We start from the raw sequence: 26,432 nt of genomic DNA, 5'->3' as shown, positions 1-26,432 counted from the left end.
CATCACGTAGCAGAATGACACACATCTCTATATCTAGTCATTCCTCCCCTCAAGGTGCTTCCAGCAACGGCTGCACACTTGGATAATATGGTGTGTAATACATAGAGAAACACAGTAACACACATCACACAGGATGAACCACAAGCACATTAGGAGACACACGGCTACAATACAGGAGGAAAAGCCTGTCAGAGATGGTTCCGATCCGACGCACGCACGCACGCATGCACACGAACACACGCGCGTGCACAGGAACACGCAGGCACGCACGCACGCACGCACGCACGCACGCACGCACGCACGCACACACACACGCACACACGCACACACACACACACACACACACACACACACACACACACGCGCACACACACACACACACACACACACACACACACACACACACACACACACACACACACACACACACACACACAGTCTGCTAGCAGCTCATCTCGCCGCTCACTCACCTCTAAATGCAGCCTGTCAAGCGGAGCCGCGGTGACGCCTGCCACCTCTAATTGGCAGTGCATTAACAATCAAATCAAGCTAATTAGCCAGAGCACGGTGACGAATTATATTCTCACCGTGTGCGATGGCGGCACATGCCGGTGGCGCCGTCACCGCAGGCCTGCTTTGCATATTTTAATTTCCAGGCAACAATGGAAGAAAATTAGTGAGAGAAGAGAAGAGTGAGGCAGACAGGAAGTGGAGCCGTTACAGCGGAGCCGTGTTTGTTTGCTGAACAGCACCAGGATCGAGAGGAGGGCGCTGCTCTCAGTGAGCGCGGTTGGACCGGACGCGCTCACTTGGGTTCAATCACCGCCGCTGACAGGAGGCTTCTGCCTGACATTCTCCATGATTTCTGCAGACACGGAACAACACACACTCTGTTATTATCATGAGCGACGGCGCTGGAAGTGGGATCTGGAGCCTCGATGCTGGGGCTGATTGTAGCTTAGCATCAGTGTAGAAGAGGCTAATGGAGCAGCAGGAGCCACAGAGCGATGGAGCAAAGCATTGTGGTCCTGGGTTGGTTTGACTTAAGGTTTGTTACTGCATCCAATGCAAACAGAGATGGTTTGAAGGTAAGTGACACAGCAAAGCTCTCAAAGGCAAACAATAAAGTCAGTTAAGGATGAATAATTAGTGCGTGGGATGTACAGTCTGTGTCTCCCTTTAGTTACCAAGCGAAGCGGAGCTCATTTCTCTTCTTCTTCTTTAAGATTATGAAAGCGGAGAGTCAGAAAACAGCCACGGAGTCATTTTCGAGTTCTTGCAACAATGATTCACCACAGACTCAAAGAACGGAACACTGGAGCGCGTCGTCTCTGTCTTAAACAACAGCAGCTTCTCTGAAAGCAGCCGCTGCAATGATGAGCCACTGAACAGGGAGGTCAGGAGATTTCTGGACCAGAACCTCTGCATGAAAACAATGGTAACTTATGCCCAAAGAGACACCGCAAATGAATGAAAACGATGCATCCATGCAACAAACAAAGACAAAAACACACAATGACTCCACACAAAGCGACGGCAACTGCTGGACTGGACCTTTGTCTCACGTGACCATTAACACAAGGCCAAGAGTACGGAACCGTCCTGGTCGGGTTCTGCTGCAGCACCAACACAACAGCTGATTCCTTCGTTAACGTCCTAAATACACAAACGGTACCTTTTACAAATGACTTTTGTAGGAAGAAATCAGGAAGTGCATGGAGCCAGTTACTGAGTTTCTGACCCGGTGGATGAGCTGCTGTTTAGAGCCTAGAAGCATCCAGAACTATTGGTTTATATTTGATCCCAAATCCATCTTTTTGCAAATTTAAAAAAACAGACAACAGCAGCTTTGATTATGTAAAGTGCTCATCATCACCTTTCCAACATTACGCCGACCACTGGATGCAGCGCCGGTTCCAGCCACGCTCAGCGCCTCGGCCCGGTCCAGGGCCCGGCATTGGCTCTTCCACATAAGCTAAAGGGAGCATCGATCGGCCACGCTGCATAAAAAGTCCAGCCTTAAACGGGCCCAGGGGAGCTGTGACATCGGTTCTGGAAGAGGCAGCGGGCCGAACGCAGCCGAGCAGAGAGCGGAATGAGTAATGAAGGGAGGGAGCAGACATCAGGATGAGTAACAGCATCGGCCGCCGTCTGTGTGTGGATGTATGTATGCATGTATTCCCAGGACTGAGGTCCAGATTCCACCTACTGTTCGCACGCCCTTGTGTCTGCACAGGGAGCTACTGCATCACTGGACCTGCTCATCGCTTCCTGTGTAACAGCTGATTAAATAACGGACGTCCAGCAGCAGGTTCTGTTCCCGGGTCCACACCGCGTCCACTTCTCCACAGAACCGAGACACTCTGTCAAGGGCGTCTGCCCTTGTTGGTTCCACGCAGAATAAATCCCACTCCCTCACTTTATCTGTGTTTGGCCGTAAAAGCGGGAGGCAGCGCTTTCCAATGAGTAATTATTGAGCTGTAACGCAGTGATTCGTTTTATTTGTTTTCCCCTAAAGAGTCTAATAAAGAAGGTAAATAAGGAGACGAGGGCAGAAGCGGAGAACGGGTCGACAGATAAAGGCTGTTACTGCAGCGCTCGGCGTCCTCACACTGGGAACAGCTGCTGCTCAGTGAAAGCACTGTTCCTTGTGTAAAGCTCTAAACTTTAAGAACTGAATAATTTGGATCAGATTGCTGCTTCAATGGCTGTGGATGCAGGAACACAACAGACTCCACAGAACTCACAGTCTAAATAGTTATGAGTAAATAATAAAAACAGTTGAATTTGCAGTTTTGCATTGAGTTACACTGAGCTGAGTCATATTGTGTGAGTCACAGTGTTCATCGATCAGGTGATAGACAGTGCATGGAGACACACCACACCTCAAGCAGCTCACCATTGTTCCCAGCTGCACTCGGGCCAGTTTTCAGCCACAGCACGGGCTCTTCGTGGCTGAAGCTGCAGCTTTTTGCGCCGCGTTTCGCTCTCCGGCTCCTGGAGGCTGCGCACGTTCAAAGCTCTGACACTGGACCACAACAGCACCTCCACATCCAGGTCGCCCACGAGCTGCACCAGCGCCCGGAGGACGGTCCAGGCGGCGCCGCACCTCTGTGGCCTCTTGACGCTGCAACAAGCTCTGAACACACATCAAACAGCAGCCACCGAACAGCTGGTCAGTCCTCCTACACTCAAAACACACTCTCCCAAATTAGCACTCATGTTTTAGGAGCAGAAATGCTTCTTTTCGTGGCTCTTTGCTTGATTTCAAACACATTAAAAGTGAGTCAATTATTGTTGAAAATGTGAAATTACTGAGTCAAGTGATTATTTATCACTTTGTGCTTAGTATTTTTCAGGCAGGACAGAAATAAAAGGCTATAAAACACTAACTTTTTAGGTTGCAGAAGCAAAGCGCGTTAAAGCGATGCATTAAGTCAGCGTTTAGTTTGGGGGTCTGGACGTCCAGACGACACGGACCCATTTCACCCGGTTCGGAGCTGACCAGGCTCTGCATAAGTGGATAAACAATCATTTGGCTGACTGGCAGCATAAGCTGAACTTGTCTGAGGCCTCGCTGCTCCAGCTGAAAGCGGAGAGGATCATAATTGTTTGTGTCATCTTATGCAATCAGCGCCCTCGTCTCAGAAATGACACCACAAATTAAACTGTCAAAACAGTTTCATGACCGTCCAAACGGCTAAGAAGCGAATCACAAACACCACAGAAGCAATCTCCCAGTCATAATGTGAGCATTAAAAATGCACGAAGAGGAAGGTGGATGAGGAAGAAATGCAGCTGCTCATGTGAAGTAAAGGTTTAGGCTTCAAATCAGTGGAGACAGAAAAACATCAGTTTAATCGCAATTTAAAAACATAATGCACAAAATGACTCAGTGCAGCTAAAGATCCTGATCCATCGAGTGTCTAAGACGCTGTTTGAGGCCAGATCTGATGTAGAGACTCAGGCTGCTTCACACCTCTGGAGCTGTAACTCAGCCAACCTGCACCTCTGACTGAGGAAATAAAGACACAGACAAAGTCCCAGCTCCACGTCTGCATCATGAACGGCGACAGGGAAAACACTGGGCTGCTGCACATGTTTTATATATTATCTGCTGCCCCCCCCCCACTCATTTGAGTCACATGTTGACCGTGTACACAGTGTAATCGCTGCTCTTTGGCTCCGTCTGCACAGCTGTGAGCGGATACGACACCGAGCACAATTAACGGCGCCTAAATCCAATTAGCAGACGATGAAAAGTAACAGACCTGCTGGTGCACGTTACCACACAGGAGGTGTGTGCAGATAGCAGGGCAGGAGAGGAGAGCTGGGCCAGAGCTACGAGGTGCAGGCTGATGAGGAAGCACGGAGGCGCCGGGCGGCTCAGGGATGTTATTTTCAACATTTTATGAGCAAAATCATAAAAAATACACATCTTATCAGCTCCAGCCATGAGGTGAAGCTGCAGCAAACAAGAGGATTGTTCCCTGCAGCCTGACTCAGCTCAGACCTAAGGGACCACATAAAACCTGGTGGCAGTAATTGTTGGTGTGGAACCACACAAACCACACAAACAGCTTGGGATGAACTGAAAAATGGACGTGTCACTAACTTGAAAGATTTAATTCTCAGCTGATGAGTTTTAATTAGAGCCTCGAGACTTACGCACAGTGAAGGGACGTTTGCTGCACCGAGGCACATTCGCTTCATTTTAGATTCATCCTCACATTCAGCACAAAAAGAAGAACATCAGGCTTCTTAAAAAGCGTGAACTGACACTAAACTGTCATATTAAAGCCAATGTGTTTCAGACAAGCTGTAAATCTCCATACGTATGGAGCCAAAAGGACACTTTTTATAGCAAGTCCGATGAAGGTAGAAAGAAGGAATGTCTGTATTTTGGTGAATTTCTCTCTGTATTCCAGCCTCTAGAACCAGAATCCAATCACAATGAGACATAACAGGCAGAGATGAACGACTCTATTCCCATCTGCAAACGTATGAGTGACGGTGTCAGCTGAGGTGTTGTGATGGTGGTTGAGTAAGAAATGGGAAAATGGAAAAGACAAGAGGGAAGATGACAAAGACCAGAAAAACAGAGGAGGCTGATCCGGCGGAGGAGGAGAATAATGAACAATTATAAAAATAATAGGAAGCAGTTTAGGAGGAATCGGAGACAAAGAGCAGGACAGCGAGCAGAGACGACAGGATGATGATGATGAGAGGTGTGGACCGAGAAAAGGTGGACAGGTAATTAGCAAAGAAGAACACGGTTTAATGATTGAATGAGAGAGGAGGAACAGGAATTGGGTTTGAAGGTCTGGAATAATGAGCTTCAGTCTAAAAGGAAGGTTCCTCTAAACAGACACCACTGCTGCTTAGACTGCTTAGATAAAAACATCCACATACACTGCAGTCTTTAATAAGTCATAGATAACAGTTTTTAATTTATCCATTAATTATTCTCTTAAAAGTGTCTTGATGACATAAACACTGTTATTTTTCTGCTAAGCGTTTAAACGTGAGACATCAAACTCAACACGTTGCGTGGCTGTAACTCACCGTAACGCTCCCTGCTGTGCTCACACACAGGCCCTCGTCTAATCCCTTCACAGGCTGGATGTGGTGAATCAGAGCGGCAGGCGTTCCCAGCATTTGCGTCAACGTTCCCAGCGTCACGTCAACGTTCACCTCAACTTTCCCAGCGTTTACGTCAATGTTCATGTCAACGTTCCCAGCGTTCACTTCAACGTTCACCTCAACGTTCCCAGCGTTCACGTCAACGTTCCCAACGTTCACGCCAACGTACACCTCAACGTTCACCTCAACGTTCCCAGCGTTCACGTCAACGTTCACCTCAACTTTCCCAGCGTTTACGTCAATGTTCATGTCAACGTTCCCATCGTTCACGTCAACGTTCCCAGCGTTCACGTCAACGTTCACCTCAAAGTTCACCTCAACGTTCCCAGCGTTCACGTCAACATTCACCTCAACGTTCCCAGCGTTCACGTTCACCTCAACATTCCCAGCGTTCACGTCAACGTTCATATCAACGTTCCCAGCGTTTACGTCAATGTTCATGTCAACGTTCCCAGCGTTCACGTCAACGTTTACCTCAACGTTCCCAGCGTTCACGTCAACGTTCCCAACGTTCACGCCAACGTACACCTCAACTTTCCCAGCGTTTACGTCAATGTTCATGTCAACGTTCCCAGCGTTCACGTCAACGTTCCCAGCGTTCACGTCAACGTTCACCTCAAAGTTCACCTCAACGTTCCCAGCGTTCACGTCAACGTTCACCTCAAAGTTCACCTCAACGTTCCCAGCGTTCACGTCAATGTTCAAGTCAACGTTCCCAGTGTTCACGTCAACATTCACCTCAACGTTCCCAGCGTTCACGTCAACGTTCACCTCAACGTTCCCAGCGTTCACGTCAACGTTCACATCAACATTCCCAGTGTTCGCCTCAACGTTCCCAGCGTTCACGTCAACGTTCCCAGCGTTCACGTCAACGTTCACCTCAAAGTTCACCTCAACGTTCCCAGCGTTCACGTCAATGTTCAAGTCAACGTTCCCAGCGTTCACGTCAACATTCACCTCAACGTTCCCAGCGTTCACGTTCACCTCAACATTCCCAGCGTTCACGTCAACGTTCATATCAACGTTCCCAGTGTTCGCCTCAACGTTCCCAGCGTTTACGTCAATGTTCATGTCAACGTTCCCAGCGTTCACGTCAACGTTTACCTCAACGTTCCCAGCGTTCACGTCAACGTTCCCAACGTTCACGCCAACGTACACCTCAACTTTCCCAGCGTTTACGTCAATGTTCATGTCAACGTTCCCAGCGTTCACGTCAACGTTCCCAGCGTTCACCTCAACGTTCACCTCAACGTTCCCAGCGTTCACGTCAACGTTCACCTCAAAGTTCACCTCAACGTTCCCAGCGTTCACGTCAATGTTCAAGTCAACGTTCCCAGCGTTCACGTCAACATTCACCTCAACGTTCCCAGCGTTCACGTCAACGTTCACCTCAACGTTCCCAGCGTTCACGTCAACGTTCACATCAACATTCCCAGTGTTCGCCTCAACGTTCCCAGCGTTCACGTCAACGTTCCCAGCGTTCACGTCAACGTTCACCTCAAAGTTCACCTCAACGTTCCCAGCGTTCACGTCAATGTTCAAGTCAACGTTCCCAGCGTTCACGTCAACATTCACCTCAACGTTCCCAGCGTTCACGTTCACCTCAACATTCCCAGCGTTCACGTCAACGTTCATATCAACGTTCCCAGTGTTCGCCTCAACGTTCCCAGCGTTTACGTCAATGTTCATGTCAACGTTCCCAGCGTTCACGTCAACGTTTACCTCAACGTTCCCAGCGTTCACGTCAACGTTCCCAACGTTCACGCCAACGTACACCTCAACTTTCCCAGCGTTTACGTCAATGTTCATGTCAACGTTCCCAGCGTTCACGTCAACGTTCCCAGCGTTCACGTCAACGTTCACCTCAACGTTCCCAGCGTTCACGTCAACGTTCACCTCAAAGTTCACCTCAACGTTCCCAGCGTTCACGTCAATGTTCAAGTCAACGTTCCCAGCGTTCACGTCAACATTCACCTCAACGTTCCCAGCGTTCACGTCAACGTTCCCAGCGTTCACGTCAACGTTCACCTCAAAGTTCACCTCAACGTTCCCAGCGTTCACGTCAATGTTCAAGTCAACGTTCCCAGCGTTCACGTCAACGTTCCCAGCGTTCACGTCAACATTCACCTCAACGTTCCCAGCGTTCACGTTCACCTCAACATTCCCAGCGTTCACGTCAACGTTCATATCAACGTTCCCAGTGTTCGCCTCAACGTTCCCAGCGTTTACGTCAATGTTCATGTCAACGTTCCCAGCGTTCACGTCAACGTTTACCTCAACGTTCCCAGCGTTCACGTCAACGTTCACCTCAACGTTCCCAGCGTTCACGTCAACGTTCACATCAACATTCCCAGTGTTCGCCTCAACGTTCCCAGCGTTCACGTCAATTGAACTTGGAGGACAAGTTGAGGACAACGTTCACGTCAACGTTCACGTCAATGTTCACCTCAACTTTCCCAGCGTTTACGTCAATGTTCATGTCAACGTTCCCAGTGTTCACGTCAACGCTCCCGTCAACGTTCACCTCAGCGTTCCCAGCGTTCACGTCAACATTCACGTCAACGTTCCCAGCGTTCACGTCAACATTCACTTCAACGTTCCCAGCGTTCACGTCAACGTTCACCTCAACGTTCCCAGCGTTCACGTCAACGTTCACGTCAACGTTCCCAGTGTTCGCCTCAACGTTCCCAGCATTCACGTCAAGTGAACTTGGAGGACAAGTTGAGGACAACGTTCACCTCAACGTTCACGTCAATGTTCACCTCAACTTTCCCAGCGTTTACGTCAATGTTCATGTCAACGTTCCCAGCGTTCACGTCAACGCTCACGTCAACGTTCACCTTAACGTTCCCAGCGTTCACGTCAACGTTCATGTCAACGTTCCCAGTATTCACGTCAACGTTCACCTCAATGTTCCCAGCGTTTACATCAACGTTCACGTCAACGTTCCCAGTGTTCGCCTCAACGTTCCCAGCGTTCACGTCAAGTGAACTTGGAGGACAAGTTGAGGACAACGTTCACGTCAACGTTCACGTCAGTGTTCACCTCAACATTCACCTCAACGTTCACCTCAACGTTCCCAGCGTTAACGTCAACGTTCACGTCAACGTTCCCAGCGTTGACAGAGAGCGTAAGAAGCGGAGGACGCGTCTGCAGCAGGCGAGCCATTAATGCGGCCTGCTCCTCTCAAGGGAAGGGACGCGTTGGCCCACACCAGCACCAACATCCACATCCAAGTCCTAGAGTCCAAACCAAAACGGGTTCAGAAGGCCAGAGAACCAGGGTCATGCAGGCTCCAGCTTCAGGCTGGAGAGAAGGCACAGGAGAAAACGATGCCATGAAGCTGTAATAAAAGGCAGAACTCAATAATTGTCTCTGTAAAATCAAGGCCACGGGACTAATCAGCATGAGAGCGCACAGTGCGTGCGCGTGGGAGTGACTACAATTACATGGAAAAATATGGCAGCAGGCTGCTGAGACAACAAGCTGCAGCAGTGGGACTGTATTATAGATTTATATGAGGAGGAGCGAGTGGGTGGAAACAAGACGTGCCGAGAAAATAGAACACGCGGAAAGCAGAGTGAGAGGAAAGCAGTGAAACCGGATGAGGAGAGTTTGTCCATGACGTCGCGCTGGGCGGCCGAGGACGAGGATGAGCGGAGGACGGGTTGAGAGCGAGTGGAGGACGAGTCGAGGACGAGGGCGAGTTGAGAGCGAGGAGGTGTCGAGAACAAGGGCGAGCGGAGGACGAGTCGAGGATGAGTTGAGGGTGAGTGGAGGACAAGGACAAGCGGAGAACGGGTTGCGGGCAAGTGGAGGACGAGGGCGAGTTGAGTACGAGTCGGGGCCAAAGGTGAGCGGAGGACAAGGACAAGCGGAGAACAGGTTGAGGGCAAGTGGAGGACGAGTCGAGGACGAGGGCGAGTTGAGTACGAGTCGGGGCCCAAAGGTGAGCGGAGGACGAGTCGAGGGTGTGTCAAAGACAAGCTCAGGACGAGGGCGATTGGAGGACAAGTTAAGGACAAGTTGAGGACAAGTTGAGGACAAGGCGGGGAGACTGCCGCTCTCCCTCTGTGAGGCCAAGGACAGGTTTAGAGGCAGACTCTCAGCAGTGGCTCAGTGCGTTTGGCTGAACTGGGGTCAGTCTGATCGTTAGGACTCCTCGGCCGTTTGTGCTGTGACACCGGGTCCCGTCCTGATGATTTCATGCCTGTGGAGGATGCTGGTGAGTGGGTGTCACGCTTCAGCTTCCTGCTTGTCCTCCCTGGAGCCGTCACCGGACGCCATCTGCTCCTCCGACCCCAGTAAAGTCCAGCTCACTTCCCTCAGATCAGTTCTGCCTCAAGATGAGATCACGCTCCTCCCGTTTCTTCAGCTCATAACTGAGGCTCAGTGAAGCCTGAGGCCGGTGCAGAGATGCGAGCTGTGGCTGATCCACCGTCATAACCACTTCATTAACAGAATTAGGTTTCAAATGAATGAATGTGTGTGAGGTTGTGACACACGACTAAACAGGATTGTTGCTGCATAATTATTATTAGAGCTAAAACTAGAAGGAGTCATTTACTCATGTGTTGTAACTGAGGCTGATCCGTCCCATCAGTCTCTCCCTTCACATCAAGGATTTGCCGACCATCTTTAATTCATAACACAGAGACGTGTCTGTGGACTTGTTTCCTATTGTTCCTGTTGGTTGCTGCACACAGAGAAATGTTTGCTCCCAGAATTCCCTCTGCTGTTGTCCTACAGCAGCGACTCAGGGAGACGACGGAACATCACAGGCGGGAACGTCTCCCCCGTCGGCACGGAGACGCCGGCGCCGGCGTGGAGCCCGTCACCGGCAAAGAACGACGTTTAACCACAGGCAGCATCAGCACCGTCTGCGTCACCCGTCAGCTCCATCCACCGCACATCAACACTCAGCTTCTGGGATCACCAGCATCAGCTCAGAGGTCTCACACCTGAACTCAAAGCCACACTTTCAACATCAACAACAAACGCATGTTTACAGCTAAATGGAAACATTACGCTGCAGCATCGTTATTACAGCGAAGGTCAAAGGTCGGTGAAGTTCACTTAACAACAGCCTTCGGCAAAGACGAAAGCTTTCGCTTTGAGCTTTCACACAATTTCATGCTCAAACAGTAACTCTCACAAACAGCCTCACACCTTTTTAATATTTCATGTTTCAGCTGCTCAGCTGTACCTTGACCTTTTATTCTAAAGCTGCCGTCAGCAGCCAGAGGCCTGCGCTTTGTCCACACTGAAACTAAAGAAGAATCGTTTCGGACACTTCAGGATGTTTAAATAAAGGTGGAAACTGTGAATTTTTCCTTCTGACTTCTTCAGGCCACACATTTCTGAATAAGATTCAGTAAAGTGTGTCTTCATCACCGGCTCACGCTCATTGTTGGTTGGTAAGATTTTAAATTTTCATGTGTGGAATGTGTGGATTGCATTTCTTTCTCTATCAGGGACAGAGTTGGCAAAAAAACTGGGTCACACCTTAATCTTAGTCTGGAATGAAACACTTCATGAATCATGCAGACGGCGTGGAGTCCGTCTGTGACCAGTCTGGTTCTGTTTCAGCGCCAGGACGGGATCAACGTTCCCAAAGAGAAACCTGAGGTTAACCAGAAGTTAGCCTGCGATATAATCTACACATTCCATTCATGGCACATAAGAAGTCATGAAGTTAATGATGGACCATTAATGACTTTACTAAGTTTGCATTAGCATATAAATCTGACCAAATGCATTAGTTATTGAGCTTTAGTGCTGGTGGCTAACGCATTCCCTTCATTTTCAGTGCTAGTGGCAGGTCTAATTATAAAGGGGTCAATGATGAGATATCATCTGTGACCACATGGTGATGAAGCGTCAGCGCCGGCCATATGTCTCACCATAAAGGAAACGTCCAACGTGGGAGCGTGAGGCCATTAATGCAGAGAGGAATTCCTGGAGTCCTGCTGTTCTCCCACTTATCAGCGCGACGGGCCGTGAGGCTGCACTGATCCGGCTGGAGGGAGACATGTGGAGGTGTGATCCATCGGAGAGATTAGGTTCAGAAGCACACGAGAAAATGCAGACGAGAAACAAAGCGTGAGCGAAAGTAATAGATTATGGATTAAAAAGGCAAAACCTATGAAGAACAAACCTATTACTCCTATTAAGATGATCAGCGGCTGATTTACAGCCGGCATCACTGAAGTTGTGATTTCAAAAAGCAACACACGTTTACACCATAATAGAAACAGACTGTTATTGAAATGAACCCAAGCTAAAAATTCACCTCAGGTTCCAGATCTTATCGAACCAACTCATCGCTGTCTAACAGAAGCTCCGTGCACGGTGATGACATCTGTGTTACGTTCGTGCCGTGACTGACAGATTGTTGACTGCTTAACTGTGCAGATTCCCAGGAAATGAGGCAAAATAGCTGGAGACAGGAGTTATTTATAACAGTAATTATGTGAGACCGGTGCGGCTGTCCGGGCTAATTTGAGTCATTTGGACCAGATCTTGACAAGACTTGATGGCAGCTCATTTACACACAGACTATCAGGTACCACGGCATGATTAATGCCACAGATGTGCGTTTTAATTACAGCTGCTGATGCCCAGCTACATCTGGACAGTACTGTGGAAGAGCAGCCAAAAATAATTACGCAGACTAGTGGTAAAATATTAATACTAGATCTGTGATCTGCATCATGACGGAGCACCAGCGTTCTGAACAAGTCACTCATCACAGGAATCACCAACAATCTAAACTCTGGCCAACATTAGTTTGGGTTCATTTCTTCTGCTTTGTCTTCACTCATTTAAAGCAGGTGGAAGAAAAAGCTCATCAAACATAACTTCATAACATTTCCGTCTATATCATGTGACGTCGTGAGGAACTGGTGACCAGAGGCAGAGAGCCACACGTTAAGTGAAACATTCATCATGAACTTTGGGGTTTCTTTGGAGGAAAGACGTGAACGTGACTTGACTTGAACTCACGTGTCCCTGAGTTTGTGCTTCAGTCCTGCAGCGCATCCACCTCAGCTGCTCCAGGTTCCAGAGCTCCGCACACGAGGACGCGTCTCCACCAGCTACCTAAAACACACTGATGTTTAGGAATGAAAGCTCATCATTGATTAGAGACTCCGTGACTGATGGTCACTGAACAGAACTTCATTCCCTATCAGTACATGCGGGTTTTCCTATTGTTGTGTATGTATTTTTAATGTTTTTGTGACATTTGGGATTTGACTTTTTCCTATAATGAGACATAAAGCTGTGGGGACGTGTTTGTCTTCAGTTCACGTCGCTCTGATAAGCCAAGGTGTTCTCACCGAGGAAATCCAATCTGCCGCCATCAGGAAGAGATGAATTACCTGTGGAAGTCCGCGCGCCTCACCTGGTTTTATCTACACACATCCAGTTAATTCTACAGGAATCCGGCTCGGCCACAGCCAAGATCGTTATCTAAGCATCCATTGAGCTGTGTCACGGTTCTATTTAAACAAATGGCCCGAACGGATCCTTTGGACAAAGCGGTCGAGCAGCTTTGTTTAGCGCATCTGCTCTACACATCTGCTTTCAGAAGGCTGTGAAGGAAGGAGGAGATCGACGGAGCAGAAAATGAGGCGTTCGAATGCAGAGATGGGATGCTTTGAAAAATGACTGTGGCTGTGACGCATTTACGGCCTGTGAGGACGTCGGTAGGTTTAAAAACACCGTTGCAGAGACGCAGTCACCTGCAAACGCTTCTGCAGCTTCATTATGTGGTGGCCTCAAGTGGCAGCGAGCGGTAGCGCCTCAAACGGGCAGTGGCTCTGTTTTATCAGTCCAGATGTTTTTTCTGCAGCTGCAAATTGGTGTGAAACTGCCTGAGAAGATACAAATTTAGACTCATGTTTGTGCTTAAACTGTAATGAATTTCAATTAACAAAATTCAAAGCACTGTGGAATCTTTGAGCTTCACTTTTCACCTTCTTGGTGGTTGCAGACTGAGCTGATCCGGTTGAAGCCTGAACCGGCCGCAAAACTATTAGACAGAAACTACTCAGTCACCAATTAACCAACCACTAAAATAGAGCTGCTTCCACCGGATCTCAGCTCATGCGCAGCTATAGATGTTAAAGCCGCCTGAGCGCTCACCACACACACACCAAACCCCGGTTCACCTCCAAAGTGACTCATTAACTCAGTATCGACTGGGCCCTGCAGGGCCGACTGCGGGCCGTGTTCTGCTGTCAGAAATCAGCCAGATAACGGAGAGGAAGAGAAAGAGAGACGCGTGCAGGCAGAGGACGAGCAGGAAATTACAGCGCTGCCGCAAATGAGACGGACAGAAAGAGGAAGCGGGTGGAGGTGGGCACGAGCGTGAGACCGGTTCCCTGCACTGAACAACACGCGTGTGGGGTCGCAGCGGAATTAGAAGAAGTGTTTGTGTGTGTGGCGCTGGGAAAACCTTTGAGGATCGAGATGTTATTGTCTGAATCCCCGCATTTATGAGCACAAACATTCGGTTCAAGTCTCAGGTCCAGGCGGAAATTGAGCCGCCGCGTTTCCCTCCGGGGTCGACGCGAGCGTGACATTTGCGTTTGTTAGTTAAATGTCTCCACGACATGAATCACAATCAAAGCTTGGGTTAATATTTCACTTGCACTAACCTGCACTCATTTCTCGGGCGTGAGGATCAGATGTTAATTATAAAACTTCCTGATTGGTGAAAGTAAACTTTACAGGATTTAACCTTTTCCATTTTTTATGTAGCAGCTGCAAATGTAGGCGCTAATTAGCCAACGCTGAAATGCCAAGCTACGATGGCTAATAAAGAAAACGGCTAATTATGAGCATGAACAGTGTTGTTGCGTGTGGATCGAATCCGGAAGAAGGGAAATAAACTGCGGAGCTGTCTCATCCATGGAGCGTCTCACTCTTCTTCTGCTTCTCGCCTAGAGAACAAACAGTGACCTCTGCCCCCTGCTGGGGACGACTCTTATAGTCGCACTCCTGCGACAAACCCAAAAAGTCTCAGGACAATAAATAAATTACCAGCAAGAAAAAAGCTCCACCAGGTCTCAACAACATCGACACGGGGTCTAGTAGTGAAAGCAATAGAAGGAAACACTGGAGCAGGAGACTGAAGCCCCTTTTGTTTCCATGCTCTCACATATAGACTGTGACACAGTCCCCAGTGCTGGTTTGTGACAGTAGTGTGTTTAAATGCATTCGTTTGTGGCATTTCTCACATAATGAACGATTGGAAACCAGTTGTGACATTAATGCAGCCACGGTTTTGTCGACGCCGGGCAACATGAAAACAATTATCCACCTCCTTGCGTTCCTCTCCAGCGTCTCCCGCGGCAACACACACGCGCTCTTCATCCGCCTTCCTCTTCCTCACCAGGACGCACACGTTTGTCCGTTTGCTCCTCAGCACTCTTTATTATTGGCTGTGGAGACGTTGGATTGGCTCCAGTCCCGAACTTCACCGGACCAGTCTCCTCTGCATGATTGAACAGGCTAAGCCTTATCTCCCCCCGGTCAATATCATATACCTGCTGGTGCTAAGTGATTGCTTTTGTCCCCATGTAGATGCTTGTCAAATTGAACAAAGCCCAGAGTCTATTGATCGGCGATAGCGGCGGTGGCGCTGGGGTTCGTGTGAAGGGTCCTTGAGCAGCTCCGGAGCATGTTGTGTCTGCCCACATTCATCACATTAGTAAATAGTCCTCCTCTCCATTATTACAGCGCAGTCAGTGGCTGCAGCCTTCATTATTTGTGATCACATTGTTTCTGTATCATCTCCGCTCCGCAGCTCCTCGCAGCCCCCTCTCATCTCGGCGCCTGCTGAGATGCAAGACAGTCATCACGCTGCTGCGTTCACATATCACAACATACATTGCCTGCGTTTCTGCCTCACTCATGTTAGACAGCGACCCACTTTTCTTTGCAGGGCGTAAACAGACGCCATTTTGTGAGAGATCTGTAAACTCTCTTTTGTTCGTGTCGTGTGAAGCGATAATTAGGATGTACGGTTTCACATTATCTTTTGTGACCTAATATGAAGAACACACAACCAGGACAATCTGCTTTCCCTTCTCTCTTGGCACCAAAAACTGCTCCTTCGCCAGCACAACAAGGCTTTGGTCAAATTAAAGTCCCCTGTGGGAAAGAATGGATGTAAAGCAGGCGAGGGCTGAAAAAGGATGCGCCGTCAGCAAAATCCCCTTTGAGATAAATTAAGGGTAAAGAAAGAGGTGCAGAGGGCGCTGGAGCACCTGAACCGGGTTCGGACCCAACATCCGATCCATGTCCACGTCAGGAGACGGGCTTCGCTTCCTGAGCATATGAATCATTTGGCACCGGTGCATTCAGGGCCACTCTCGGGAGCCTGTTCTAAATGTCTCACATGAGGCAGAGAAGCAGGAGAACAGATCATGTGGAACCACAGCACCTTTAATTTGACTCTTTATGAAGAGATGTCAGAATGATGAGACTGTTTATGTCCATTACTGTAAGTCTCCTCTCTGGCAGGCAGCGTCTTTTCATCGCCATTCAAACAGTCTAATAATGTCTCTGCCATTACTGAGACAAAATTAAGGAAAACATTAGCAGCTTGTCAGGAAACTATGATTTCAGCGTTGCAGGATCTGAACACCTCGTCCTTTCATCACCGCTGTGAAGGAGAAAACCAATAATACTCTCCCTCTGCAGGCTGTTATTCCTCCTTTCAAGTCAGTTTCACTCAAAATCAAAACACTTCAGCTGAGTTTTGGCTGTGAGGAGAGAGACCGTTATTAAAATGTTCTGATCAGACGGAGAAACTGTCAAAACTATAGATTTCATAAGGTCAAGTTTTCATTTAGTTCTCATTAAAAACCGATTGAGTCACATCCTGAATGCATCAACTGTCAGCCTGTTATCTACCAAACAAAAGGACAAGTAATGTAAAGAAAAGCCCAAAACGAATAGGACGGAAAATACGGGCAGGAAGGAGAGGCTCTGATGGAAGCTCCTCCTCAGGTTCAAGAAACGAGTGCAGAGCGTCAGAGCAGCTACCTGGAAACAAAAGGCCGGAATCGATGTACAAACAGGGTGCAGCGAGGAGCCATGAACTATTAATGAGGTCCCGTTTTGCCTGATGGGGGAAGACGGGGCAGAAAGGTCAGTGAGATGCGGGCGTTCGTGGTTTCCTGCAGCACCAGGAGCGCGTCACGACGAAGAGGAAACACTGACCGGAGCAGTCGATCGACGACGAGGGACGAGCGAGGACGACGGTCGGTGCAGCAGCAGAGAGCTTCTGCTGCAGACGCTTTAAGAGTAAACGGACAATTGATTAAAGGTAAATATGCAGCTCTAAATCCTCTCCATTCAATCATTTGAACGGATCGGCAGAAGTGCAGGTTCTAATTTTAAACATACGGGCGCTCGTCAGCAGCTGCCGGTCACTAAGTGAACCTGATGCTGATGGAGGCTCTGAGTGGAGAGAAACCACACCGCAGGCGTGCGACAGAAGGTTCTCAGGTTCTACAGGAGCAAACGGCAGCAACGACTGTGCTCCCAAAGACCTCAAACCAAAGAGCTCCTAAAGACTCTGGTTCAGGTTGGATTCTGTGCTTCGCGGTACATGTCTTTACCTTTTAGCGTTATGTCATAATGAGCTGAACTGCCACAATAGCCTTTTACCTGTTGAGCACTCATGGTGTCATGTGATTAAAATCTGACATGAAGTGTCAGCAAAGTGTCTGGATCCATTCAAAGCCTGATAGAAATTGTGTCAATTATATTTTTGTGACAGTCAGATAAATAATTGTTCACATTTGTTTGGTCAGAAGAGATCGATTAAAAGGGAGCAAAGGCCTGAGACGTTCAAATTGACCCTGCAGATTGGATCAGGGCGGCTGCGACAGGATTAGACGCCGCTATCGATGGCAGAAAGAAAAGAGGACGCTCGCTGGAGGAACGAGTGGCGGAACGGAGCCGCAGGTCTTCATGAAAAATGAAATATAGCGATCGTCTCATTGGCAGGGAATTAAAGCACTGGCAGTGAATGGGCGACGCTGTAACCAGGCCAAGTGAAAGGGAACGCTTTTAAAAGCATATTATCCCTGACAATGGATCCAGCCAGAGCCATGTGTGATACATGAGCGCGGTTTCACAGTCCTGGAAGATTTCACAGCTTTTCTGTGGGCACATGCAATGTAAAGGAACCCACTCTGCAATTCCCTTCTCTCATATTCAATAAGAACACTTTTGGTGAATGAGATGTGAAATTGCTGCCATCAGTATGAGGCCCCTTTGGTAAAAGGCATTTTCAGATCTCTCTCTGAATTGGATTGTTCCACCATTCATTTTTGGTGCCGGAGTTAATGACCATTATGAATGCAGAGCCAGTCAGGCAGACCATGACTCCGGAGCTGCTTAATAGGCCTGGAGGGAGAGACAGGTAAGTAATCCAGAAGCAGCCATGTGAAAGAAAGGACATCGTTTGATAATTTAGAAGGAGTTTCACCCAGAGGACGGAGACGAGGGAGGAGGAGGGGAGGAAGGACTGCTTTCAACTTTTCCAGGAAAGGTCCCTCTTGGTTTAAATGTTAAAGTATTTGCTGAATGATCTACAAGTCTGCTACAAACCAGACAGGGAACAGGATCTTTGCTCTAAGGGGTCCGAGCAGAGACTGGTCCAGACCTCCGACGCGTCCTCTACTTGGGGACGTGGTCCAGGGGTCCAGCCAGACGGGGTCCAGCCGGACGGAGGCATGGTTCACTGCCGCCCAGGCTCCCCGATCAAATTCATGAACCTTCAGTTGGAAGTCCTTTTCGTTTTTAAAGGAGCCCAGTGCTGCTCAACAGGGTTTTTTGGACGCACATACGGTGTTTGCTGTAATGTTTTTGCTTGTTTTTGTGTTTTCTGAGGAAGCGTTTGTTTTTAAATCTGGTGAATCTGTTTGTCAAATTAGCTTTAATCAAGAGTTGCAGCTGTTCTACACACACACTATGAATCTAAGAAAAGGTCTCCGCCTTCATTTTCTGTTAGGACTCAGAAGCACTGGGCCCCGTTTCATGACTCAGAGGAGCAGTTCAGAGCGTTCACCTTGCAGGCGCAGGCAGGAAAGGACGGACGGGTGAAGTTAGCGGCTGGAAACGGACCTGGCAGGAGGCGGGTGAACACAGAGGCCAGAACCAGGCAGGAGGTGGGAAACTGGCAGGAAGGCAGGCCGGTGGAAAAAGTCTGGATGAACGGGTCTGAGAGGGGAACAGGTGAGAAGCAGGATGTGAAGGCAACAAACTGCTGTTTAAACAAGAATAGAAGAATAAATATAGGTTTGATTTTAGTTAACGGCTTTTATTATGAACGCCAGCTTCACCTTTGGCCTGATTTGTAACTAAACAATGAGAAGGAAATAAGCTCTTTCTGCACAGTCTTTCTGTTTTGACTGTGCCCTGTTTTCAGTTCATACATCACTGCACGTGAAACAGTGAAGAGGAATCACAGTCCTTATTAATTTAAAGCAAACTACTGTCCAGAGAAAAAATGTGCCCATTACTGTAGTCAGGGCAGAAGAATCAGCAGCCTCCGCGCAGAGAGGATGGAAGATAATGAATAAATTAAACCCAGGCAGCTGACAAATGGACAACTGCAGAACAGAAACATCAGGGACCAAGATAAGAAAAAGTGTATTTATAAGATGAAATTAATGAAATGTTTATGTGCGGTGGGTTCAATATGGACAGAGAAGGGTAATAATTCATCCTGACGCCTTGGACTCGCTGCTGCATAAACAAGACAATAAAAAAGGAGGATATGAAAATGAAATTAGCCTCTCGCTTTGTTGACCATCGGCTTGAGATGAAAGGCGGTTAGTCTATTCACACACGCATCAAAAAATCTACACATGCACAACTTCCTTATTTAATTAAACTGGTGAGGAAAAGTCAATATTACAGTGTTTGCGAATAATATCCAGGAATGACTCATTTGGAAAGGAAATGAGCTGCTTGTTGAGGCTGCGCTCGCGCCGCCTCCGTCTGATACACATTTAATTTTCTCAGACCAATAACATACTACATGCTCTCCCTCAACTGCATCCCAATTATGTCCTGATGTGTTCATCGGGTTTGTTTATGCGAAGAGAAGCAGCCGCTCACACACGGATTTACCCAGCATTTCCATGCAAATATGGAGATCTGCCGCTCTCTGAAGCTGCAGCTTCTGTGTCCAGCGTTGGCGTCTTCATCTAAGAGCACAACACATGTCTGCTGGATTTGGGAGCAGTTTGTACAGAGAACACACATCCTACTCAAGCAGGAGGAAAACCGAGCCTCAGCTCTGCAGGTTCGGGGCCGATGCAGGACAGGTTACATCAGTCTCTCACATTCAACCACATGCTTTCTTCTCGTGCTGTTCTGTCATTTGTCTGTCACCAGAGCCACAGGATCCTGCATTAGTTGAGCCTTCGTGTGGTTAGAAGGAGTTAAATTCCATCCGGAGCCGGTGGCATTTACGCGTCCGCTCAGCAGATTGAGTCCTGCTCTGCTTTGGCAGATTCTCAAAATGCATTGATTAGGACAACAAGTCGATTTTTATGCATTCCTGAGAAAACGTCGATTCAGGTGCATCATTTAAATTCATCAGAGGGAAACCACCATCTGCTCAAATCTGCCAAGTCACATATTCACTTTGTTCCCTTAAAGGTTTTGGTCACTTGACGATGTGCTGGCATTTAGAAGCAGGGAATGCTCCTTTACACGTCTGACTGACCTGAGGACGGACAGCGGATGTGATGCTTTAAGATGGAGGACGCCTGACGTTGCTTCATGAACGGAAATCACAGCAGCAGTGAAGGAGAGAAAAGCTGGATACGGTAAAACTGCACAAGTCGAATCAGGAAGAGTTTAAAGAGTCAAAAATCATCGCTAGTCCAGTGCATGTTTGGAAACAGCAGCACAGAGGTGGAAGCTGCGACGGGTGCGAACAGCTGCTTTAGTTCAACATTATGACTTATTCAACGCTGATTAAAAAGTACAAATCATTTGTTCTCTAGTTTCTTTGTCCTTTCTTGCTCCAGGCTGCAAATACAGGCCTCAAGTACAGTTTGTGTGTTTGTTCAAGTCACCAGTCAAACTCAGCACATGCAAAATTCAGTGAATGCCAGAACAGAGGGAGCGTCTGAGTGACTCCCGCTTATTTAGCTTAGCAGCCGTGCTGATTTGTCAGCGGAGCCTCACACATGGGAAACTACAGAAAACATTCAAGTAGACAGTGGAAACGAGCAAGGTCGCCATTAGTAGAAAGCAGCATCCACTCAGCCCAGCAGGAGCATCACCTAGCATTAATAACTATTTAGTCATTGTTTTAATCTGAGTCAGTCGTCTTCTCTGTGTTTTATGTGGAGCTTCCTCCCTCTGTCTCTGTTAAGAAGAAGAATTAGAGGTAAGTAGTAAGTAGTTGAAAGAAGAAACTGTGGATTGAATAAAGATTAAGGGAAAAAAGACAGGACGGATAGAATAACATCACAGATAGACTGGTTGAAAGAAACACTGATGGACTGGAGTAGACGAAGGAGAGCGAGGTTAAAAAGGAGAGGATGAAGGAGCTGAAGCAGACAACAACACAGAAGAAGAGGAGGAGGAGAGAGGAAGTGGATGGACCTGAGACTGATGAAGGACACCAACGCTAACACACAGAGGAAAAGGGTGAAATGCGTAAAGTGACAGTGGATAAGAGAGCGAGGAGCCAGGGGAGAGCAAGGTGCCAGGGTCACCATCCCTCCCAGTTTGAGAGAACCATTAGCAGCGTCCGCCTCAGATTTCTGCCCGTTCCTATTACGATCACAGCTGGAAGCATCCAAGTGTGAGACCTGCTTCACTCAGAGCAGACGCCGTCTTCCTGTCGGCTGTACAGTATGTAGAACGCACACGCACACGCACACTAGCACACGCACACACTAGCACACACACACACGCACACTAGCACACTAGCACACGCGCACACGCACGCACGCACACACACACACACGCACGTGTGCATGCAAAAGCGCACACACACTCACACACACACACACACACACACACCACACACACACACCTTTCCACCGGTTCCTCTTTTTTCCCCAGTCGGGTTCAGGTCCAGGTTATCCATCGCTTGTTACCTAAAGTCCAATTAAACAAACAGAGAGATTTCAAAAAAGAGGTCAGGAGCCTCAAAGCAGCGCTCAGCGACCGTCGCTGCGTTTCACCTAAGAAACTGCCTCATGAATGATTCGTGTGCGAGCTCAATTATTGACAAGGCTTCAGAGATCTGATGAGGCGCTCGGAGCCGCTGGTGGGACGTCTCCAGCAGGAGTCGGAATTCCAGTAAACGCGTGAAATTTCCCCTCGGCGTGGCCGATGCATGACGAGCTCACAGCTGGTGTGTGTGTGTGTGTGTGTGTGTGTGTGTGTGTGTGTGCGTGCGTGTGTGCGTGGACTACAGCTCAAGGCAAAGGGATAGTATCACTCCACTAAACGTGATTAATTAAAGAAGCTCTTTGCATATGATTAACATCAAGATGCATTCGCTTGCACGAAGATCATTAGAACCACGCTGAGCCCGAACTGCTCAACTAAAAACGGTCTAATTGGTTTACATCACTACCTGTAGGTTTAAATTCCAAGCCTGTGTCTCTGTAAAGTATGAATTCTGTTCATAAATAAAATAGGAAGCCCCTGTTCAGTACCTTTGGGGGCTTTTATTATATTTGCAGACTTTGATGTTTCTACTACTACTCTGAAGGGTCTTTATTAGATCAACAGCCTTAACGAGAGCCCCGACAGAAGCCCCTCAGCTGTTTAAAGAGGTTTGAATACGAGCGTGAGCAGAAGAAGGGGAAGATGAAAGGGAGGAGAAGAAGAGGAAAAGTGAAATGAAAGGAATGAAAGGAACGAGTGGGAAAGAGATACGGCAGCGTGCTGAAAAGGAAGGAAGGACTGAGCAAGGCAGGATTACCCCGGAATTTAACCAACTAACGAACTATTAGCGCACGGAACAACAATGTCCCTGACCATGAAACCAGCTCACGGTCTTCACATGAACAGAGCGAGAGGCGAGGGAGGATGGGTGAGAGAGGAGACGAGGGAGGACGGGCGAGAAAGGACGGGCGAGAGGCGAGAGACGAGGGCGAGAGGCGCCGGCTCATCTCTCAACGAGCTTGCGCGTTGTTTTTCCCTCTGCTCCCTCTTCATACACCAGATTCATCTTAATCACAGCGCAGGAAAGCATAATTTCATTTTTGGGTCAGGCAGATGGTGCCTTTGTTGAGGAGATTAATTACAGGGCTGCACAACATTAATAAAGGCAAATATTTGAAGGGGAAACGCAATTTGCCCAGAGTGCACGGCTCGTGTAAACAGGTGAACGGAGGAGGCGATCGCCCGCAGCTGCATCATCACTTACTCTCTGCTGCTGCTGAGGCCGACGCTGTCAGCAGCGCAGGCGCAGGCGCAGGCGCCGACGCTGTCAGCAGCGCAGGCGCAGGCGCAGGCGCCGACGCTGTCAGCAGCGCAGGCGCAGGCGCAGATGCAGACGCAGGCGCCGACGCTGTCAGCAGCGCAGGCGCAGATGCAGGCGCAGACGCAGGCGACGACGCTGTCAGCAGCGCAGGCGCAGGCGCAGACGCAGACGCAGGCGCCGACGCTGTCAGCAGCGCAGGCGCAGATGCAGACGCAGACGCCGACACTGTCAGCAGCGCAGACGCAGGCGCAGGCGCAGACGCAGGCGCCGACGCTGTCAGCAGCGCAGACGCAGGCGCAGACGCAGGCGCAGACGCAGAGACTAATGTGCGTTCACGCACTGACAGCACAGTGGAGACTACGTCCACGCGCTGACGGCCGCACTGCTTGAGCTTTTTGTCTCCTCTGAGCTGCCTTTCGCTTCATTTGTCTTTTCTCGCTGTCAGACACACTTTTAAAGGCTTCAGAACAAGGTTTTGAACTAATTTACCACTTTTGAATTGCAAAATAGTGTTTGTACCTCTTGAGAAGACTCACAAATCTAATTATACCTTTGTTTAGCTCCTAAACCTTATTAAGCAACAAACACAAGATTTCATTTCACATCAGATGGAGATCAATGGCACAGCTACAAATGAACAGCACAAAGCTGTTCTTCCCACAGGTTTGAGTCACAATCACAGGCAGTCGGACCAAACAAATCGCTGAGTGCGACGGCTGGTGATTCTCCTGAACGCATCAGGGAGGAGGAGGAGGAGCAGCACCTGAACGCCCCCCTGGAGACACGGAGCGCTGTCGTTCAGCCATAAACGCTTCCAGGGGGATTTCCTATTCGCTTCCCACCGTATGGACGGACGGAACAACATGCAGCTGTTTCAGCAGGCGGCGATGAGAAGAGGCGTAAAGGCCCAAGAGCTGGAGAACGAGCAGGAACACAAGGAGGTTTTGTGGTCCTGAGCCCAAAAACGCAGAGACCAAACAGCAAACGACTATATTAAAAAGTGAACAATACAAAAGAAAGAGAAGCTGCAATTATTGCCAGCTTGTTCGGCACCTGCGCCGCCTTCACTGACGCCGTTTGCCTCATTTCAAGGCTGACGGCTCATCAGGATGAGTCACGCAGGCACCGGCCACCTGCAGTCAGTGTAAAGCAGCAGATTCCACATTCATTCCATCAGCGCTTTGGTTTCTCTGACAGGACAACACGCCTTCGCACAGTCACGGTAGAGCGTTCGCTGAGTTCATGATCAAAAAGACGATCAGCACCAGGATTAGGACAAGTCCCAAACAGGTGAACATCGGAATATTCCACCACTTTAGCAGATGACAGCAGGTTCGCGTCTGAGCCGCTAGAAAGAGGAAATGATTGGAGTCGTTGCTCAGAGAGGAAGATGAAAGGAGAATGTGATTAAATGAGCTCCTTCGTGAGTTCACCTGTTGAATTTGTCTGGGTTTGACATCGATTGCTTCAAACAACACAAGCAGATTAAAGGCACGCTTCCATTTGAGCTGATTGGTTGCTCGTGTGGCCGGTGTTTTAGGCGTCTGCTGCGTTCGCGCCCAAACGAAGCGATTGGGCTGCATTATTTACCAGGAGCCCCATTAATGCAGAACGGTTGCCACTTTGTGCATTTATGAGGGGATTCTGGTGCGAAGCTCAGGAGGACGTTGTTATTTAGGGAGTAAACTCTGTACCAAAGTCAAAATATGTGACCTTAACCAGTTAAGTCTCATGTATTTACTCAAATCTGAAGACGAGCAGCTAACGATTCTAAGCATCACCTTAACGAACGCGTGAGTCAGTTCATTTTCCACAGCAGGAAGTTGGTGCAAATGTAATTTCAACAGCAAACTTGAAAACAGATCCGGTCCATGTTTGTTTTCCACTGCACACACAAAAATGAGACACACACACACACACACACACACACACACACACACACACACACACACACACACACACTCTCATCAGTCGCCTCATGAGCTTTAAAAATAAATCATAATTTAAATTACACAAAATTGGAATTAAGTCAACGCATTGAAAAGAGCTCTCAGAGCTGTAGAGCGACGGTCGTACTGAAGTAAACGCTGAAGCTGTGACTTGTGTGGTTTGTCTGAACAGAAGACAGGCGTTTGCTCCTGTGGTGCCGAGGGGAAATAAACATGCAGGGCGTGGAACCCAAATCCTCTTACGGGTTTAATTCAGCGCATTCGGGTTTCCTGCCCTCACGTCTCTGCATCCTCTCGCTCTCATCGATCGACTCGTCAGACTTACCGGCCGTGTTTCGCCAGAGATAATGTTTTAATTAACAGACTTCAATATCTAATTAAGATCAGATGTTGATGCTTTATAGAGGTCATTTAAATGAAGCGGACGGTGGAGGGAGTCCGACCCGCGGCCTCGAGGAACCGTTCACGTCTACACAGAACCTCTCAGTCAGAGCCAGTGAACGAGAGGCAGCTGTAAAGTGCATTTCAGAGGAGGCACCTTTGCTCTGACGCACAGATCATTCACTAATCAGGTGTCAGTGTAGATGTTGCCTTTAATCTGATCCTTTACATGCACTAAAATATGAAGGGCACAAATTGGCAAATACAACTTCTATTGTCACCGTTTCTCATGGAACCTGAACAGACAGGATGCAAACGCTCACAAATCCCCTGGACGTCCGAGAGAATAAAAACAAAGCAGACTTACTCACAGGCAGACGAGAAATAATCAGGAAGAACGGGAGGCGAAGTCCACAAGGAGGAGTCACGACTTCAAAACATCATTAAAACTGGTCCAAAAAAAAAAACAACAGGTTCAAAGGAATCGGCAGACCAGCAGAGTCCAATTAACCCATCAACAGGTGAAAGCAGCCAGGTGTGTGCAGGTGGGGACAGAATCAAGTGATCAGGACCTCAGAGAAGGTCCGAGGACACCTGGTGGTGGAGTGCGGAACCAGCAGAACAGGACGCAGACCGGAGCCGCAGGACGCGGTGGAACCCTTCACTGCTGCTTTGTGAGAACGGTCGCTGTCCGGATGAAGTGTAGACGCTCCAATTATTCAGGTCCACAGGTTTGTGCTATAATTTGTTCTCCTTCACACACAATCAGAGCTGAAATCAAAAAGAATCAAATGACCTGGTTTATTAATTTCTGGGGCAACTGGACAAATGCATCTGAGATGAGACCTCAGAGGTCTCCTCAGCCCAACGACAGCTCAGGCTCCACAAGGTTCCGTCCTCCTTCACCCTCGTCTCTGATCCACAGCTTCCTGGGACTGAACAGCTGCAGTCACAGCCAAACACTCCAG

The 26,432-nt window shown here is 48.6% G+C and overlaps 1 long non-coding RNA gene across 2 annotated transcripts in view; it reads right to left on the bottom strand.

The window, feature by feature from the left end:
• Positions 1–26,355, bottom strand: part of LOC114869626 (uncharacterized) — a 27,610-nt gene extending 1,255 nt beyond the window's left edge. Inside the window, exons 1-4 of one of the 2 annotated variants that reach the window (XR_003788179.3) lie at positions 25,832–26,355; positions 12,649–12,744; positions 11,547–11,662; positions 11,149–11,266 (exon numbers count right to left, since the gene is read on the bottom strand). This is a non-coding gene — a long non-coding RNA (uncharacterized LOC114869626). The remainder of the gene's footprint in view (positions 1–11,148; positions 11,267–11,546; positions 11,663–12,648; positions 12,745–25,831) is intronic. The other variant, XR_003788180.3, reaches the window with a different exon arrangement.
• Between the last annotated feature and the right edge of the window lie 77 nt (positions 26,356–26,432).

This window comes from Betta splendens, chromosome 14 (assembly GCF_900634795.4).
Source record: "Betta splendens chromosome 14, fBetSpl5.4, whole genome shotgun sequence".
Classification (NCBI taxonomy): Eukaryota; Metazoa; Chordata; class Actinopteri; order Anabantiformes; family Osphronemidae; genus Betta; species Betta splendens.
Note: the sequence above shows the minus strand (reverse complement) of the source record. Positions and strands in the feature narration are given on the sequence as shown.